The sequence below is a fragment of the Trichomonas vaginalis genome, chromosome IV (genome assembly GCF_026262505.1).
Source record: "Trichomonas vaginalis G3 chromosome IV, whole genome shotgun sequence".
NCBI classification, from domain to species: domain Eukaryota; phylum Parabasalia; order Trichomonadida; family Trichomonadidae; genus Trichomonas; species Trichomonas vaginalis.
Genome location: NC_067206.1, coordinates 10323890 through 10329550, shown reverse-complemented (window position 1 = coordinate 10329550; position 5661 = coordinate 10323890). Strand labels below are relative to the sequence as shown.

The following is a 5661-nucleotide window of genomic DNA, read 5'->3' as shown; positions in this document are numbered from 1 at the left end:
AGAACTTAGCGAATGCACAGCAACCTGGACAACCAAAACCCAGAGAATATTCCAAATGAAGTTAAGAATACAAAACTGCAATGGCAAACTATGGTCAAGTGCCAACAGATGTACAAAATGCAAACTGCCATGTCAAATGACGCTGCGTTAGGTTTGCCACCATGGTATGCAAAATATGAGATGGAAAGAGTTTTATACAAACCCTGAAGTGGGATATAAACAACTTTATGCAGATGACGCGAACACAGGAGTTGACCCAGAATATGTTTTCTACCAGAGGAGAAAACGAATGTATGAGCTCCAGTTAAAGAATGCTTATGGACTCAACAGGAAACGTAAGAGACTAGGCGGACATTAGATTTTTAACAATATAATAATGGGTTTCTTCAGTAAGATAGGAAACTTCTTTCGAAATGTTGGAAGAGGTATATGGAATGGAATAAAAACCGTAGGAAGAGGAATTTGGAACGGTGTCAAAAATATTGGTAAAAGGGTAGGTCAGTTTGTTGGTATTATACCTAAAGACCCTGAACCAGAAGAGCAAGCTCCTGTTATACAACAGCCTGAACCTGCACCACAGTCTAGTTGGCAACCAAATCCAACACCTCAACCGTATTAAAAAATTATATTTTTACGTTCGATAGTAGTTGTATATGAAACTAAGTTCTAAGTAAAACGCATGGTATATGGAATTATTCTTTTTCTTCCATCTGTAGTAAACCATACTTGAAAGTCTGAAATACTTCCACTTGGTGGTTCATATAGCTTTGTAGGTTTTTCGTAAAAGTCATTTGCCAAGCATAAGAAAGAGTTTTGGGCGCCAGAAAATTGAAGCATGAACAATAATAGCAGCTGGGTCGAAAACATCTTTAAATAAATATGGTTCATCTCTTGCATATCGACTGTAAATATTTGCTAAAGGAAGTTCGACTTTCTGATTTAACATTCTTTGCAAATAATACCATGACATTGCAGTGAATTCTGTATATATTTGTTCGTCTTTCTTTGGATTGTCTTCGTAGATTTGAAATGACACTTGTGAATTTTGTTGTCATATACAATTCTCACATAAAGTGTGCTCTCGTATTTGCATATTCATCAGCATATTTTGCATAACATGAATTTATTTTATCTTCTATATTTTTTAACGCAGTCTGTAGAGAAGATGAAAGGTCAACTTGTATTAGCTCAATTTCTTCCCACATTTTTCGTTTCCCTTCAGATATATAATCTATATGAAACCTTACAATAAATGGAAAACTTTTATCTTCTACAGACACAAACTTCATTCTACGAAGCCAATAGCTTTTGTGACAGATGGGTCTCTTAACCATCTTAACGGGTAGTCAAAACGATAGCCTTCATGCTTTACGGTCTCTGTCTCAAACTTTTGACCGACATTAGTAAAAAGTTCATCTAATGGTTTAGTTGTAGCAACTCTTGAATTTTCTTTTTCTATTGGAAGCATATTTTATCTAGAATAAAAATGTCGAAAGAAACAGCGTCTATGAGAGAAATACAACACAACCGACAACTCATTATGCAAGCTCTAAATAAGAACACAACAAACTTTTCAACTATTCTAAGATATCTGAGTCATTGAAAAAGGAAACCTAAAACTGACATTAAACCAATGACAGATGAGTTTCTGTTTCAAGACAATAAGAACCATACTGTTTGTATAAATCCAACAAAAAGAACTTTAAACGAGAAAACCTATAGATAACTTCTTTTGAAAGCAGATGTTGACAACAAAGCTGACAAAGAGTATGTAGACGATGCAACAATAGCAAAAGAAGAAGAAGAGCTAACAAAGCTTATGCAACGAAAGAGGATGTTGAAAGAAAGCAGATAAACAATATGTTGACGATGAGTTAGCATGTGTGACTAGTGCGTTAGTGAAGAAGGCAGATAAGGAATATGTGGATGAAAAGGATGAAAAAATTAAAGAAAGGGTTGAAGGTATAATGAACGGACAACAAAGATTTTAGAAGGTAAAGCCAATACAGGGTGGGTTTCAGGATGTTTAGACCTTAAAGCCGACAAAGAAACTGTAGATATGTTGGCACAAACGGTTTCAAGTCATACCAGAGGTTTAATGGAAGATGGACAACAGTTGAAAGAGCTTGAGAAAGGTGTTACAGAGTTAAGGAATACAAAAGCAGACTCGACATGGATAAAAGGATATGTAGATGCAACAAAAGAACGTTTTTCGCATGGACAGAAGGAAACATACCCACAAAAATATCATAGACATAGCATCTCTGACGTAAATGAACTTGGAAGAAAAGTTATATAAAAAAGCAGACAAAACAGAGCTTCAAACATTAAAGATTGAAATACTTCAAAACAGTATATCCTATAGGTTCTATTTATACGTCAATGAACTCTACCAGACCAGAAGTAGTACTTTGGTTTTGGAACTTGGACTCAAATAGTCGAAAGGTTTTTGTATTGTGCAAACTCTTCAAAGGTAACAGGTGGAAGTAAAACGATTTCAGGTGAAAACTTACCTGCACACAGTCACTACATAAATTTAACTACAGCTGAAGCAGGTTGGCATAAGCATAGATATTGGGATTGGACAGGAATGACAAAAGGTAAAGGATATGATGTTAAAGACGACGTTAAGTTTGCTATAAATTGTTACTGGGATGACACTCAGGGAGGAGGAAGCCATACACATCGCATTACAGGATATTCGAAACAACGGGACAGAGTAAAACTACATGCCACCTTACATGACAGTTACGCATGGTATAGAAATGCCTTAGTCGTTATTTTCAACTTCTTTAGCATATTCGTCAGGAGTTGTCTTTATATTTGTTAGGAACTGTCTTTGAAAGTATACCACCTTGAACCTTAACAAGTTTGAAACGAGGTCTGACAATAGTAGTTTTATCTTCTGCTTGCAGTCTGTACATTTTGCCATGTTTGCCTAAAACTTCATAATATTTTCTCTTGTATACTTTCTTCTATTTTTACGAACACGAATGCGAGTACCTGTCGAGTTCCCATTGTTGTCATAGTCAATAGTATTTTTCATATGGGTCGCGTTTAGGTATTTCTATTTTTACTTTGTACTTTCTTAAGTTTGAAGCCTGGCATTCTTTTCTTGTTTGTCTCTTTGACTAAACTATTAAAATATATAGTCTTTCTCTAAGTCGGGGTTGTTTTTTCATTTCTTCGGGGAGTGGTTTCCCAAACCTTTTTGTTTACGGCTATTGTAAATATTTAAAACTTGTCTCATCTTTGCCTGGGAGAAGTGTCTATATTGTCGTCATATGACATTTCATTTGCTTCACCACCTTGTGGTTGGTTTAAGTCTCTAAGATTTTTATACAACTGTCATGACACCAAGAGCAGAATGGTTTTGGTCGACAATGAAATATTGGTTTTACATTTTTTGAACGCAGATAGTTTTTAATATGTCTGATTTGAAAGAACGTCACAGTCAGATGTCAGTTTTGTTGGATGGTATTTGTCAAACGATATTGTCAAGCAGTTTCCACATCTAAAATATTTTTGGACTGTAATGGTATGGCTTCACAGTATCTTGTGTTTGACCGACAAATATTAGCAGTATGGTGGTCCATCTTCTCTATACCTACGGAAATGTTTTCCAAGATATCCATAAACCAAGCATTTGTGTTGAACTAAAGATTTTTATCATGAGTGCTTTCTTGTTGCCTTAGAAACATAGGGGTCTTGTTTTGGATTCGTCATTTTTTACCCTATAGAAATGGGTTTATTTGGCGCATTAGCAGGAGTTGCATCTAGATTTTTTACCCGCAGTGGGAACAATAGCCAGAGGTGCGTTTGGATTGGAAGGAAGATTTTGAGTACATTAGGTATAACTTAAAGAGAAAGCACAACCCTATTATACAAACTGTACCAGAAAGGTTGGGAGGTAGCACGAGATGCAACAAATCTTATTCCAAATCCTGAAACAAGAGGAAAAAGTTCAAGGATGGATGGACAATGTAGGAAGAGAAGCAGGAAACTACTATAACAAAGCAAATGACTACTATAACCAAGCAGGGCACTATATGGACCAAGGTGAAAGATTCTTTAACAGAGGATATAACAATGCACAACAATGGGTAAACAATACACCTCAACCGCCTCAAACGTGGAGAATGTAAAATTTTTTTTACTGAGATGAAATGAACAAATACAGCATTGAGACAAATGGGTTCAAGATGGATTTGTCGGCTTCAGTAGTTACACAACCACGTGTTTGTCAAGTTCTTCCTATACCTCAGAAGTTTTAGACCGACTTAAAAAACCTTAAACAACCAGTTGAAACAAACCAAACTAAAATTTTTACTGAGATGAAATGACCGAAGAAGTTGAAACGGTAAGATTTGACACCACACAAACAAAAAGTTCAGAACCATTTGTCAAAACCTGTCAAAGAACTTACAGATGAAGAGAAAAATTCAATAATAGAAAGTGCCAGGTCTGGAAATACAAACCCTAACTATAAAGTCACTTTTCATAGAAATGGAACGGCTAGTACTCAAAAAAAAGAAACAGACTCTCACAAATAAAATATTGAAGTCTGAAGGAGTTTTCAAGACAACAGATGGAAAAGTATTCTTCACTGACCAACAGTTCATTATAGAACATCTCATTGACTTAGAGTCGAAATATCTTAAAACTTTACAACAAACACAAAAAGTTGAAAGGAAAACAAAAACAAATGGCATATGATATTTATGAAGATGTTTGACGACACAACTGTTCCTGCAAGTGAGGTAAAGTCAGAGGAACCGAAAAGTGACGAAAAACCGATAGAAGAAGGGAAGCCAAAAACTGAAGATAAACCAAAAACAAGTTTAGTCAACCTTCATTAGCTGGTATGGGTTGGCGTCAAAGGCTTTCTGGTAGCTGGTGGTTACGTAAAGTAAAGAAAAAAAATATTTTTTTTAAAAAATATATTTTTTTACTTTTATGTGAAAATGTACGCTGAGTTTGTTGGAACAGACCTTTGGAAAACTTTAGTTGTTAGATGAGAAATGATGAAATTCATCTGTTGTGATCATTGAAGTCAGAAACAAAAGACAAAAAAGAGTTTAAGCGGATGGGAGCAAAAAGACGGATATGCTGATATGAAAGATGGGTGGAAAACAACTGATCTTAAACATGTTTGTCATTGCAACTCATTTTATACGAACGCCTAACAATTTACCTTTTGTAAACCATATAAACCGTATAAGGAAACGACAATAGACTTGAAAAATTTCAGTTTGGGTTACTCGTTCTGAAAACAAATAAGAAACAAAAGAGCAAATTTGGAGATATAGTATTCGAATTGTCGACGAACTGAAGAATGAAAGCAAATTGAATTACAGACTATTGGCAAAGCAATACGTTTGAGTTTTTACTACTACAGCGGAAGAACAAGACTCTTACCTTCTTTTATAAGCCGGTGTAAAACTATAGAAAATAGCAAGTATTGTTTTACTAAGGCGGGCTATGCTCATGTAAACGCTAGAGATCAGATGGAAAAACGTTCAAATCTTCTTAACAAAATTCAAAGAAAGCGTATATGGATAACCATTTTAAAACTAGTATATTTTACAATATATTAAATGCTTCGGGTTGAAAAACAAAAACAAAAGTAACAGATTACAAAACAAACATTTTATGAGCTTA

The 5661-nt window shown here is 35.0% G+C and overlaps 1 annotated feature.

Moving 5' to 3' along the window:
* Positions 1-1605: 1605 nt before the first annotated feature.
* Positions 1606-5661: part of a mobile genetic element that runs on past the window's edge.